General features: G+C 32.2%; 1 protein-coding gene across 6 annotated transcripts in view; it reads right to left on the reverse strand.

Moving 5' to 3' along the window:
• LOC135127681 (protein bric-a-brac 1-like) overlaps positions 1-15,517 on the reverse strand; it is a 564,157-nt gene that overhangs the window by 494,626 nt on the left and 54,014 nt on the right. For all 6 annotated transcript variants that reach the window (XR_010280263.1, XM_064054234.1, XM_064054233.1 and 3 more), the window contains exon 2: positions 13,684-13,729. The gene's annotated coding sequence lies outside the window, so the exon portion shown is untranslated. The remainder of the gene's footprint in view (positions 1-13,683; positions 13,730-15,517) is intronic.

Genomic DNA, 15,517 nt, shown 5'->3' on the forward strand with positions numbered 1-15,517 from the left:
TGCGAAATTTCATTGGGCGATTCTGCGAAAATAGTAATAGTTCTCGGAGAAATTAGGCCGAAAGTAATTTCTAGATGTCGAAATCAACAAATAAAGTCAGGTAAGGTAACTTTCAAAAGTGGTCGAAAAAGATGAAAATTTTCTAAAACATTTTGAAAACAGTTATCTAAAAATCCACAAAAATTTTTCGTGATTCATCTCGATGTGCTGATTTAAAAAATATAAAGCGTTTTTGTTCCCGGATTTTAGAAATATTTGACGTTAAAATGAATTTTTCAAAAAAAATTAAAAAATTGCGAAAATTCTTTCGGCGATTCAATGTCAAGAAGTCGCAATCGACAAAAAAAAATTTCTTCAGAAAATTTTCGAAAGTGGTTAAAAAAAGATCAAAATTTTCGTAAAAGTGGAATTTTGAAAAATCCAGCTTTTCAAAAAAGTTGTCTAAAAATCCGAAAAAATTCTATAATATACATCGCAAGGTACTGATTCCTAAAATATAGTCTCATTTTGAGCCCAAATTTTGGATTTTTTTTTATTCTAAAACTGACGAGATTCCATTAGGGAGTTTTGGGAAAATAGTGAGAGTTTTTGGAGAACTGAGGCCGAAAGTAATTTCTAGAAGTCATAGTCTACAAAAAAATCTCTTTCGGTAATTTTCAAGAGTGGTTGCAAAATGATCAAAATTTTCACAAGGATTGGGAAAACAAGTTGTGTACAAATCCACAAAAAATTGACCAAAATCAACCTTATCTTACAAAGTACTAGCCCCGGCCACCCGCCCTCTCTTTTCTTAGAGGCTATGTCATTTGCCAAAATCAGTCTCATCTTACCAAGTACTAGCCCCGCCCACCCCCCCTCTCTTTTCTTAGAAAGTACGTGGTTTGCCAAAATCAGTCTTTTCTTACCAAGTACTAGCCCCGCCCACCCGCCCTCTACTGATTTTGGCAAATGGTATACCCTCTAAAAAACTAAAGTGGGGGTGGGTGGGGCTGGTACTTGCTACGATAAAACTGATTTTGGAAAATTATATACCTTCCATGAAAATAGAGGGCGGGTGGGCGGGGCTAGTACTTGTTTAGATAGGACTGGCTTGCCAAAATCAGTCTTACCTTACAAAGTACTAGCCCCGCCCACCCGCCCTCTCTTTTCTTAGAAAGTATGTGGTTTGCCAAAATCAGTCTTTTCTTACCAAGTACTAGTGTCTTCTCTTTTAGATATGTCAAAGGATCTTAAGGACGCTTTGTTTTATTTTTCAAAGAACTTCAAAAAATTTCGGGGCATCCAAGTATTTCATTCTTTAAAGTGTTTCGAAAAAAATCTTAATGATTCCTAGTGCCTTTTTAATATGAAAAAGAATCTTTTGAGCCCTTTGTATTCATTTTTGGGAGCATTTTAAAAATCCTCGATGTTTGTTTTGCTTCAGAAAGAATTTTGAGAAAATTTGACGATCCTGATTTTCAAAAGGGTGGAATTTGGAAAAATCCAGCGTTGGAAAAATTTTCTACAAATCCAAAAAAAAAATAACCGGTAATATGTATTCCGAGCTGTTGATTCCAGAAATATAGCATATTTTTGGTCTCGGATCAAGATTTTAGAAATATATGACGTTAAAATCTTTTTTTTTTGTTTTAATTCTAAAATTTGCGCATTTTCATTGGGCGATTCTGGGAGGCTGGTAAGAGTTTTAGGAAAAATCAGGGGAAAATAATTTCTAGAAATTGCAATGTACAAAAAAAATTTCTTAAGCTAGTTAGTTTTCGAAAGTGGTCGGAAAAAATCAAAATTTTCATAAGAGTGCGATTTTGAAAAATCCAGCTCAACGTTAAAATAATTTTTTTATTTAAAAAATTTGTGAAATTTCATTGGGCGATTCTGGGAGAATGGTGTGAGGAACAATTGACGCGAAAATAATTTCCAGAAGTCGCAATGTTAAAGAAAAATCTCATAAGATAATATCGAAAGTGGTCAAAAAAAGATCAAAATTGTCATAAGTTTGAACTTTGAAAAATAGTGCTTTTGAAAAATATTTTGCTGGGAAAATAGTACGAGTTCTCGGAGAAATTAGGCGGAAAGTAATTTCTCGAAGTCGAAAATCAACAAGTCATGTGGTCGAAAAAAATGAAAATTTTCTAAAAAATTTTGAAAGAAGTTGTCTAAAAATCCACAAAAATTTTTCGTGATTCACATCGAGGTGGTGATTTCAAAAATATAAAGCGTTTTTGGTCCGGACCAAGATTTTAGAAATATTTGACGTTAAAATGAATTTTTCAAAATAAATTAAAAAAATTGCGAAAATTCATTGGGCGATTCTGGGATGAAGCTGAGTTTTAGGAGAAATGAGGCGAAAGTATGTCAAGAAGTCGCAATAGAAAAAAAAAACTCTCTTAAGATAAATTTCGGAAGTGATCAAAAAAGATCACAATTTTCGTAAAGGTGGAATTTTGAAAAATCCAGCTTTTCAAAAAAGTTGTCTAAAAATCCAAAAAAAATTCTATAATATACATCTCAAGGTACTGATTCCAAAAATATAGTGTCATTTTGGTCCCGAGCCAAAATTTTGGAAATGTTCCGTGTTTAAGTCATTTTTTTTTATTCTAAAACTTACGAGATTCCATTAGGAGATTCTGGAAAAATGGTGAGAGTTTTTAGAGAAATGAGGCCGAAAGTAATTTCTAGGAGTCGAAGTCTACAAAAAAAATCTCTTTAGGTAATTTTCAAGAGTGGTTGCAAAAGTATCAAAATTTTCACAAGGATGGAATATTGGGAAAAAAAGTTGTCTACAAATCCACAAAAAATTGGCTAGTACTTGATAAGATTAGACCAAAATCAATCCTATCTTACAAAGTACTAGCCCCGCCCACCCGCCCTCTCTTTTCTTAAAAAGTACGTGATTTGCCAAAATCAGTCTTATCATACCAAGTACTAGCCCCGCCCACCCGCCCTCTTTTTTCTTAGAGGGTATGTGATTTGCCAAAATCAGTCTTATCTTAACAAGTACTAGTGTCCTCTCTTTTAGATATGTCAAAGGATCTTTGGGAGGCTTTGTGTTTTACTTTTCAAAGAACTTGGAAAAATTTCGGGGCCTCCAGGTATGTCGAAAAAAATCTTAACGATTCCTTGCGCCATTTTTTAATATGAGAACTAATCTTTTGAGCCCCTTGCACTCATTTTTGGAAGAATTTTAAAAATCCTCAATTTTTGTTTCGCTTCAGAAAGAATTTTGGCAAAATTTGACGATACTAATTTTCAAGAGTGGTCGAAAAAAAATCAAAATTTTTATAAGGGTCGAAAATTAAGCTTTTGAAAAAACTTGCCCCAAATTCACAAAAAATTCTACGATATACATTTCGATGGGCTGATAAAAAATATAGGGTCACTTTGGTCTCGGAGCAAAATTTTTGAAATGTTCCATGTTAACGTCAATTTTTTCTTTATTTTAAACCTTACGAGATTTCATTGGGAAAAGGGTGAGAGTTTTAGGAGAGATGAGGCGAAAGTAATTTCTAGTAGTCGAAATATACAAAAAAAATCTCTTAAGATAATTTTCATAAGGGTGGAATTTAGAAAAATCCAGCTTTTGAAAAAATTTGTCTAAAAACCCACAAAAAATCGGCAAAATGTATTCCGAGCTGTTGATTCCAAAAATATAGCTTATTTTTAGTCCCGAATCAAGATTTTAGAAATATAGTGTTAATTTCAATTTAGTTTTTAAATTCCAAAATTTGCCAAAGTCCTTTGAGTGATTCTGGAAAACTGGTGAGTTTTTGGGTGAAGCGGGGCGAAAGTAATTTGTAGAGGTCGAAATCAACAAAAAAAATTCTCATAGTAATTTTCAAAATGGTCAAAAAAGATCAAAATTTTCGTAATTACATTTTTGAAAAAAAGTTGTCTAAAAATTCACAGAAAATTCTGCGATATATACGCCTCGAGGTGCTGATTCGAAAAATATAGCGTGTTTATGGTCTTTGTGTTGGATTTTAGAAATATTCGGTTTGAAAGTCAATTTTTTTCAAAAGTCCAAAAATTGGAAAATATGTAATTAATTTGATAGTTCCGAAAAAATTATAGATTTCGAAGAAATGAAGTCGGAAGAAGCTTCTAGAGGTAGTAATTTACAAAAACAATGCATTTAGGTAATTTTCGGATTTAATCAAAAGAAGTACGAATTTAGTTTTTGAAAAAGTTATCAAAAAATCCCAGAACAATGTCGTAATAAAAGTTAAGTTGTTATAAACCATTAAAATCCATAAAAGGCAAGAAAACATTGCATAAAAATCCACGAAACAGTCATTGCAAACCAAGTACAGAAAAATACAATAATATAAATCGAAAAACAAAATACCTGATTACCTCTAAAACGGTAATGTTTCAACCAGTAAAGTTTAGTAATCCGAAAACTATTCAACGCCGGCGTTGTAAAACAGCATGTATTTATTAATAAAAGCAGCAACGATCGAAAATCGTGAGTAAATTCAAGTTGAATTTTATTTAGAATTGTTTATTGCAACTATTTCGCTCCATCAAGCGGCCGCATTAGAGTATTAAAGGTGCCATAAACCGTGGAAATAATCACGCGAAAAACAACATTTTTGTCATTAAACGCCGTCGGTCAGTAGCAAACAACGAAATTAAAATTTACTTTATGACATTTGTGCCAGATGTAGAAGTGACATTAATAATTACACTATAATAAGCTTGTATATTGATTTAAAAGTTATCAAATAAATATTTCGGATTGATAAATATACATCTTTATGGCGAATAAAAATTTTACGACTGTTGCCTAATTAAACAAAAATATGAAAGAATAAACTCCCGTTTCGCGTTATAAAAACATAACGTAGGTACATAAAATGTAAATATTAATAAAAAAATCTTAATATGTATTAAAATCTAAATAGACGTTGGGTCATAAAGCGTAATTTATTATTATTATTTGCGTAACGATTCGGGGGATATAAAACATGCACTAGGACTAATTAAGGCCACACATCGCCGCTTCGGAAAGAAACTTATTATTATGCAAATGTCCTCCAATAAAATCGTTTCAGAAACGAAAATAGCCTAAATCCAACGTAATAAAAATAATTTCACAACAAAGACACCTTTTACATACAATGGCCATTTAATACGACAAAATGTTTATATAAATATTTAGGTTACTATATTGTAATTCCACATTAAAATGCATCATTGATTTTTTTTACACGTAAAGTTTACGAGCTATAAGTAAATGCTTATTCATCGAAAACAGGAAGTCGGCTCTTATTATAATATGATAGATTGTCCATTATAATAGCTTTTAAATATTCTTTCTACTAAATAAAAATGGAAACGCTGACGTTAAAAAAATGGATAAGTAAATTAATGATAATTTCGCGGGACGAGCATGGATACGTCAAATTACATAGTAATGATGGAACGGCATTACAATAAACATATTAATTATATTAGATATTTGAATGACATTTGACAAGTAGCTGCTACTACTGAATATAGTAATAACGAGGAGGACAATGACTAGGAAATAACAGTTAGTTACACAATTCTCACAAAATTGTTTACAAAATTGTCGTGTCGGAAACGGAATGAAATCACAGTATCTGTAATAATGATACTGCCAGCCTAATTAAAAATGTTTGAGTTGATCTAAAGCACTGTATCCCTCCACAAATTATATCTTCGATGGCAATTTTTAGTCCGCGCCCAGCGGACGTTTCAGTAATTAATAGTAATTTCAACATGGGGGACTAAGATGACAATTAAAGCTCGCCACCACCGTGTAATAATAAAAAATTACGGTCACGATCCAGTCAACGCGCAAAAGAAATTTTTCTTGGGTTGGAAATTTTCGTTCGGTCCAAATGTTGATTAATCATCGAATTTTGTCGCAGTTTAGTGTAGTGCGACAAAAAAAGCGGGAATCAGAGTTGCCTACGAATTGTAACGCATACGCGTCAGACAAGATATTATTATATTATTAATATATTTTCTAATTAAAATACATATTTGCGATTGTTTATTTAAAATAACAACCTCGTCTGTTCTTTAGGTATTAAAATGTTGGCAAGGAATCCTGAACCGCTTCGTCATTCGACCACGAACGGATACTTTCTCAAGCTCCAATTTTTCAGATGCGGATCTGTAGCATTAGAACATGTTCGTTTGTTATCTCCATTAAATCCGTTGTTCCTCTTCGTAAGTAGATGTAGGATGTATCATTTTTAATTAGGCTTAATAAAGCACCGGCTTCATTAACATGGCAAACAATCCATCGTTTTATGTAATGAAGCAGATAAAACTAATACTCTCCGAAAGCGTCTTTCTCTAAAGCATCACCTCCGTAAATAACTCGAGAAAACCGCAACAATATCAAAATAAATTAGTGGAAGCGTCGAGCAATGCTCGTATATTTTTAAAATTTATTCACGTTGACTTGTTTTTTTCGGCGAAATTTATTTCGTACGGATATAAAAAATTCAATTTCATTTACAAAACTGTAAAAATGCATAAATAATTCAAACAAAAAAAGAGTCAATATTACATAAGCTTGCGTTAGCAGAACGCGCTCCCGAATCATACATACGTACCTACAAAACGTGTATAAGGGAGGGCTGGAGGGGCGCGATTTTGTACGAGCTCATCACTCAAACCGCATCACTGAAAAATGTATTTGGGATTTTAATTTTTGTCATTGATTTTCTTGCTGGGCGTGCAGTGGGGGTATTCTAAGCCGTGCCGGTATTACCAGTTATTATTGGTATTTGGGAAACAGGGACAAAGGACGCGCAAACAGAAATTTCTTTCTGCTGAAATGTTTTAATTGCGTTAAAGTAGCAACAAGCCATTGACGGTTTAATAAAGGGATGAGAATTATGTTAGTCGGCGGATTAATTTGTAATGGATGATTAAAAAGTTTGTGGAGTGGAAGAGGCCGGCGAAGAATTTTTCATACTGCAAATGGCAAAAACTCAGACTTGTCGAAAGTAAAAGCGTATTATTATTTTATTCTCAGAAATTACATACTTAGTTTTAAAATGTTTCACCGTTGATGGCATTGGAGAGTCACGTATGTTACGAATAACACCATCCTATACTTGTAGTTTATGAATCCGCCTTGATTTTTACAAATTCAAATTCAATCATCACACTGTATATTAGTATGAGAGCGCACTTACGTGTGGTAATCTCGATTGCTGGTTCGATTTACTCATGATTTTTTTTTTAATCAAATCAAGAACGACTTACACTGTTTTATAGAAAATTTGAAAATACAATAATGCTGCGCCCATCTATATTTAACAATAATAAAATGAGACTTATGTATCATAATACCAGCTCTATTTTTTGAAGAAGCTGTATTTGTTTGAATAAATTTCAGTAACTTTGGAGCAATTTTTTGTGTTTAATACAAATTTCATCTTTTTTACTTTTTTTAACTGTTTGGAGATATTAGAAAAAACTTCAACAAAGCTATGTCATTTGCCAAAATCAGTCTTATCTTACCAAGTACTAGCCCCGCCCACCCGCCCTCTCTTTTCTTAGAAAGTACGTGATTTGCCAAAATCAGTCTTATCTTAACAAGTACTAGTGTCTTCTCTTCTAGGTATGTCAAGAGATCTTTGGGACGCTTTATTTTATTTTTGAATAAACTTGAAAAAATTTCGGGGCCTCCAGGTTTTTTGTTCTTTAAAGTGTTTCGAAAAAAATCGTAACGATTCCTAGTTCCTTTTTTAATATGAGCAAGAATCTTTTAAGCCCTTTGTATTCTTTTTGGAAGAATTTTAAAAATCCTCGATTTTTTTTGCTTCAGAAAGGAAGAAATTTGGCCATACTAATTTTCAAAAGTGGTCAAAAAAAGATCAAAATTTTCATAAAGGATAGAAAATTAAGCTTTCTGTTTTAGCTTATAGGAGCGAAATAGTCAAATTCGATTTTTTTGGAAAAAAAAGATGTATTTGTTTAATATATTTCGGTAACTTTAGACCAACTTTTTTGTGTTTAACACAAATTTCTAAACCTGTTTGGAGATATTAGAAAAATCTTCAACAAAATAGGCCGAGGTTAAGAATTAAGAAAGCAACCATTGATAAACATAACTTTTTTAATTTACTCCTCCTAAATTTTGAAAAATGGCTTCAATGTGAAAAACGTCTTATCGTAAATACTAGACAATGATTTAGATTTATTTATACATGCTAAGAATTAACTTCTTAATTTTGTTTTAATCAACTGCATGTCTAATAGATAGTTAAATATTTAATTATCAACAATTTAATAATAATTTGCTAGAACTCGATTGACGGCATTTTTTACTGTTCGCGGATGTCATTTTTGACAATTTGTATCGAAATTTTAGCCTGTCAATTAAATTCACATTAAAACTTGTCAAAATTACAAGTTAATTCTTCAACTTTGAAGTTTAATATTTAAAAAAATTTGGTTTAAGGATTTTTGGAACAACTGTATATTTTGATTCACCTCTACTTCTGTTCTACAACCATGGTTTATTTTCAAAATTTCGATGCGATGTTGCCAAGTTATTCCAGTTTTTGGATTTTTTAAAAATGGAAAAGTTCACAAAAATCGCAGTATAATTATTTTTTAAATCTGGCTTAACGATATTTTATAGGGAGATAAATAAATGTACACGATTTATTGTTGTAGAAACTTGAGTTTTAATACACAAATGTTTATTAAAAAAAAAAAAATTATAATAATATTCAAATATCATTTATATCAGTTTTTGCAAATAAAACACCCTGTATTTTACTGCTACATGTTACTCTGTTTTAGGTTCTCTTTTTTTTTTGTTAAATATCTTCTATATTTAAGGTTGATAGTTATTTGGATTTTTTACTTTTTTAAGGGAAACACCGACATATTGAAAGAAAGAGAACAGAGCAAAATGCAGTAGTAAAGTACAGGGTGTTCTAACTGAAAAAACTGAAATATCGATATTTGAAAATTATTGAATTGTTTTTGCGAAGCGTTGCATTACTAAAAAAACTCAAAAATTGGAATAATGTGGCAACGTCGCATCGGAATTTCTAAAATAATAAATGGTTATAAAGCCTATATAGGGTGTTCTACTAAAGAACATGTGGTGTGCTTTATCTCGAAAACAATATAATTGTATTCTGATTGACCTCTTCTTAGGCTTTATAACCGTAGTTTATTTTCGAAATTCCGATGCGACGTTGCCAAGTTATTCGAATTTTCTTGATTTTTTTTTTGCAATGGATGTTCTGTTAGTGTACAAATAAGACCGGGTTTTAATATACAGAGCGTTTATATAGAAAATTGGTCGAAAGTTGTTCCGACAGAACTTCGCACCTAAAGTACAGTGAAACATTTCCAGCATTTTGGAGTTGAGTTTTTACTTTACACAATTTTGTGGTGACGTCATCAACATTTTTGCAAGGACACGTATATCACGTATGGATTGGTGCAGTATAGTACTTGCCTAAGGAAATAAGGGCGGGTGGGCGGACCTAGTAATTGTTGAAATAATATTGATTTTGGTAAATGACTGAACAATATTAATAATAATCATTGAAATGAAACGAGGTGGGTGGGGGGGATGTTGCTTGCTTAGAAAAGATTCTGTAGGAAAAACTTAAACTTAGCCCCGCCCACCCACCCGTTCTCTCAGTTTTTTCTTCAGAAATAAGAAATAAATGGTATAACAACTAAGTAGTATAACAAAAAAATTACGATTAACGCTTTTTTTAACAGTTCTAGTAGTTGCAATTCCCACTTTAAGAACATTAATTCGCCCCGCCCACCCACCCCGCCTCCATTTCAGTGATTGTTTATCTAGTCGGAATTAAAGGTGGATCACAATTGAAGAGAGATAAAATCGTTAGAATGAGAACAACGTGTGAGGGCGGGGCTAGTAGCTGCTAAGATAAGATTGACTTTGGTAAATGATATACTTTCCATGAAAATAGAGGGCGTGTGGGCGGGGCTAGTACTTGCTACGATAAGACCAAAATCATTCTTACCTTGTAAAAGTCCTTTTTTTTATTATAAAACTTACGAGATTTCATTAGGGGATTTTGGGAAAATGGTGAGAGTTTTTGGAGAAATGAACCCGAAAGTAATTTTTAGAAGTCGAAGTCTGTAAAAAAATCTCTTCAGATAATTTTCAAGACTGGTTGCAAAATGATCAAAATTTTCGCAAGGATGGAATATTGGGAAATTAAGCTTTTGAAAAAAGTTGTCTACAAATCCACACAAAAATCGGCTAGTAATTGCTAAGATAAGACCAAAATCAATCTTATCTTACAAAGTACTAGCCCCGCCCACCCGCTCTCTACTGATTTTGGCAAATGGTATACCTTCTAAAAAACTAAAGGGGGGTGGGTGGGGCTGGTACTTACTAAGATAAAATTGATTTTCGAAAACTATATACCTTCCATGAAAATAGAGGGCGGGTGGGCGGGGCTAGTACTTGCTTAGACAGGATTGATTTTGGAAAATGCTATACCTTCCATGAAAATAGGGGGCGTGTGGGGGGAGCTGGCAGTTGCCAAAATCAGTCTTATCTTACAATGTACTAGCCCCGCCCACCCGCCCTCTTTTTTCTTAGAGGGTATGTGATTTGCCAAAATCAGTCTTATCTTAACAAGTACTAGTGTCTTCTCTTCTAGATATGTCAAAGGATCTTTGGGACGCTTTGTGTTTTATTTTTCAAAAAAGCTGAAAAAATTTCGGGCCCTCGAGGTATTACATTCTTTAAAGTGTTTCGAAAAAAATCTTAACGATTCCTAGTTTTTTTTTTTTTAATATGAGGAAGAATCTCTTGAGCCCTTTGTATTCATTTTTGAAAGAATTTTAAAAATCCTCGATTTTTGTTTTGCTTCAGAAAGAATTTTGACGAAATTTGACCATCCTAATTTTCAAAAGTGGTTGAAAAAAAGATCAAAATTTTCATAAGGATGGAAAATTAAGCTTTTGAAAAAACTTGTTCAAAATTGACAAAAAATTCTGCGCCCTGTGTGCTGCTTTTTTTCCTACTGTATAATATCTTTGTTTCAGCTCATACGGTTGTCACAGAAAAATAATCAAATTCGATTTTTTTAAGAAGAAGCTGTATTTGTTTGAATATATTTCAGTAACTTTAGACCAATTTTTTTGTGTTTAATACAAATTTCATCCATAAACTTGAAGAACAATATATAGAACTTTTTTTTTAAACTGTTTGGAGATATTAGAAAAAACTTCAATAGAACAGGCCAAGAATAAAAATTAAGAAAGCAACCATTGATAAGCATAACTTTTTAAATTTATTCCTCCTAAATTTTGAAATATGGCTTCACTGTGAAAAACGTCTTATCGTAAATACTAGACAATGATTTAGATTTTTTATATACATGCTGAGTAATTTTTTACTGTTGACGGATGTCAATTTTGACAATTTTTATTGGAATTTTAGGCTGTCAATTTGATTCACTTTAAAACTTATCAAAATTACAAGTTAATTCTTCAACTTTGAAGTTTAATATTTAAAAAAAAATTGGTTCAGGGATGTTTGGGACACCTTGTATATTCGTCTTCTTGGGTTCTACAACGATGGTTTATTTTCAAAATTTCGATGCGACGTTGCCAAGTTATTCCAATTTTTGGATTTTTTTAAAAATGGAGAAGTTCACAAAAAATCGCAGTATAATTATTTTTCAATAAATAAAAGTACACGCTTTATTGTAGTAGCAAGTTGAGTTTTAAAAGAACACCCTGTATTTTACTGGTACATCTTAATCTGTTTTTGGTTCTTTTTTTTGTTAAGTATCTTCTATATTTAAGGTTGATAGTTATTGGGATTTTTTCCTTTTTTAAGGGAAACAGACATACTGAAAGCAAGAGCATAGAGCAAAATGCAGTAATAAAGTACAGGGTGTTCTAACTGATAAAACTGAAACATCGCTATTTGAAAATTGAAAAGTTCTATCCTTTTTTATAAACACTCTGTTTTTGTGACGCTTTACATTGCTAAAAAAAAATAAAAAAATGAAATAACGTGGCAACGTGGCTAAGATAAGACTGATTGTGGCAAATTACATACCCTCTAACGAAATACAAGGCGAGTGGACGGACCTAGTATTTGTTAAAATAATAATGATTTTGGTAAATAACTGAACAATATTAAGAGTAATCACTGAAATAAAAAGCGGGTGGGTGGGCGGGGCTATTGCTTGCTTATGAAAGATTCTGTGGGAAAAAATGAAATTTAGCCCCGCCCACCCACCCGTTCTCTCAGTTTTTTCTTGAGAAATAAGAAATAAATGTTATAGCAACTAAGTAGTATAACAAAAAAATTACGACTAACGCTTTTTTTTAACACAGTACAAAAGAACATATATAGCACGAATTCTTGAATAATAACCGTACCGGGTGTTTCAGAATTTCGGGAAAATTAGAGAAAATTTTTGACTATAAAATTAATTGTTTCATACAATAATATTTTTGAAACATCAGATTAATTCTGCCTAGTGATTTTTCATTTCCAAAACAATCTTAAAGCGTGTTTAACGTTCTAATGCAATGAATTGGGTTTCTAGCTTTTAGATTAAATCGTAAAATTTTGTCGCACCATTTTGATATTTTTTCCCAAAACCCACTCAACTTACGCTCGGGGGGTAAACACTAACAAAAAATCTTATTTATTGGCAAAACTGGGTATAAACGTCAGAAATTTGCTTAATTCGATGTATTTATGTATATGGATGCAGATTATTCTAATGTTTGGAACGGCAGAAACATGCCGAGCTAATAAAGTCGACCAGATGACACTAGATGCAGAAGATTCACGAAAATCACTGAAGGTGAAAATGACTGAAACGATTTTTGTGTTTTTACGGTTGTGGACACTGGCGCACCACCACGCCGTCCCGATTTTGGCCTGGGTAAGTTGCATTCGCAGCGCACCCATGCACCGCCTGCAATCAGAACGCATTGATTAAATCAGTCCTTGTCCCAGCTCAAAACCCAACCGAAGCCAATAATTCTTATCATTTGTCGAAGCGTGCATTACCTTGTAATTTTCGTGTTAGCGCATCGACGTCCTCCGCATTGATCTACAGCAAGAGGGGGTGATCCGACGACGCCCCCCATTCAATCAAGCCCCAGGGAGGACGATTGACAATTTGTATCCATTATATTTATGTATTTTTACTAAGCCAACAGCAGCAGGAGTGGATATTGCAGACCAGTTTTTTTTATATTTGGGAATAACGGCTAGCTCCGGGGCTTGATCGAGAGCCTATCCATTCGATATTTGATAACCAAATGTGATATATTTGATTTTTGCTTTGCTGCTTTGCGACCAACGAGTTCTCTCGAAGTATCATGATGAATTGGAATTTTTAAAACGGAATAAAGAGAATGCCAGATTCGAAAATGTAATCAATATCTATACTCCCCCACACCGCACCGCACACATGCACGCTAATTTATAAGTTCCAAGATATCGGGAGAGCAATTTTTGCGATTCGCTTTTTGACACGGAAACTCATAAATACCGCTATTTCATTGCTGGATTCTTTAATTGCCCGGCTTTCGTTATTTATACGAGCTAATATGTTAATGTGCTTTTATATTCATGCAAATACTCCCATTGTAATTACGATTTTAATCAAAACGTCTTTATAAAATATGGACGCCGTGAAATACTTTACTTACCGAATGGTGATGGTGATAAGAAGTATCGTACTTCGGTCGGCTCGAACTGAAACATAGAAAATAATTATTAGAGCGTGTACTACAGGTAAATTATTGTCAGGGGTGTATAATGGAAAGTAGGGCAGCGAGAGCCGATTCTACGTTACATATTCAAAATTAATTACGTCTTATTGATCCTTTTAAATGTGGCGAAGAGGCATAACGAGACGCTGCACTTACACCCATCCCTGGACAATTTCAATTATTTGTTCTTTATTCAAACGTTTTTTTATAACAGAAAAAATTCAACAAACTGTAATTTTCTAGGACGAGATTCTACTGCTACCGCTACAGTCATTAAAGGTATGTTTACACAATTACTGCCTTTAACGTCAATCAAATTTTAGTGGAAACAAAAATGACGTTCTGAGAATAAAATAAATTCGAGAGCGGTCCTGTAACGCTCACAACAAAAGTCCCTTAGGTAAACACTTTTACAACCCCTTGCGGTTATGGGGTAATAAAGACCTGTGAAAGTTAATAATCATTTTGGGTCATAATCACACTATGAGTGTAGTTGTAACTTGTAACAAAGCTCTGCCACCAGAATGTTAAAAAATTGGTCAAGGTTATTTCGACAAAACTGTCCTAGCCCCTGAAGAGTAGCCCAATAAATCCCGCTTCTTTGAAAAATTATAAAAATTGATATACTGATTAATTGATAACCTCTATAAAAGTTCAAGTTTTTAAGTTTAAATTTTCCAACTTTGGAATTTTTCAATTTTTAGATTTTGCAATTTTTTGATTTGAGTTTTTCGAGTTATTAATTTTTAATTTTTCAATTTTCCGATTTGCAATTTTTCGTTTTGGTTTTTTTTATGTTTTCAATAATGAATTCGATTTTTCAATGTTTCTGGTTTTCGTTTCTCCAATTTTTCGATTTGCAATTTTTCATTTTTTTGTTTCTTTAGTTTTACGATATAGAGTTTCATTTTTAAATTTTTCAGATTTTCAATTTTTCAACCTTTGGACGCGCCAATTTTTAGATTTGCAATTTCTCAAGTTTCAAACTTTTCGGGTTTTTATTTTCCATATTTTTTCAATTTTTCAGTTTTTCTATGTTCTGTTCTATTTCTCAATGGGTTTTTTAGTTCCTTGAGTTTTCAACTTTTAATTTTTAAAATTTTCAATTTGCAATTTTTCGTTTGGGTTTTTTTATTTTCTTTAATTTTACAATTTTTCGATTATTCAATAATGCTCCGATTTTATAATTTAATTTGTTTTTGATATTTCAATTTTTTCAATTTTATTCTCCGCTTCTACAGTGTTTCAATTTATAATTTTTCATTCCTTTCTATTTCTTGAATTTTAGGACATGCAACTCTTGAAGTTTTCAGTTTAAATTTTTTCAGTTTTTCGATTTATCAACTTCTGGATGTTTAATTCGTAGATATGGCAATTTATCGATTTGGTTTTTCAGTGTTCTAATTTTATAATTCTTTATCCTGTCAATGTGAAATTTTTAAATTTTTGGATTTTCAATTTTTCAAGTTGCAATTTTTAAATTTTTCCTTTTTTCAATTTTAGATTTTTCAGTTTCACGATTTTTCAGTCTCATGATTTTTCAGTTTTCGTTTTTTCAATTTTTGATTTGTAATTTTTGCATTTGCAGTTTCACGAGTTTTCAATTTTTAATTTTTCAATTTCTCGATTTTGCAGTTTTTCATTTCTTCATTTTTTCGTTTCGGTCTTTTTTGCAGTTCTTCGAGTTTCCAAGTTTTAATTCTTCAATTTTTCTATTTGCAATTTTTTGTTTCGATTTTTTTATTTTCCTTAAATTTACAATTTTCCGATT

Source organism: Zophobas morio, unplaced genomic scaffold (assembly GCF_036711695.1).
Source record: "Zophobas morio isolate AGI-343-1 ecotype UQ-CSIRO unplaced genomic scaffold, CSIRO_AGI_Zmor_V1 ptg000012l, whole genome shotgun sequence".
Lineage (NCBI taxonomy): Eukaryota > Metazoa > Arthropoda > Insecta > Coleoptera > Tenebrionidae > Zophobas > Zophobas morio.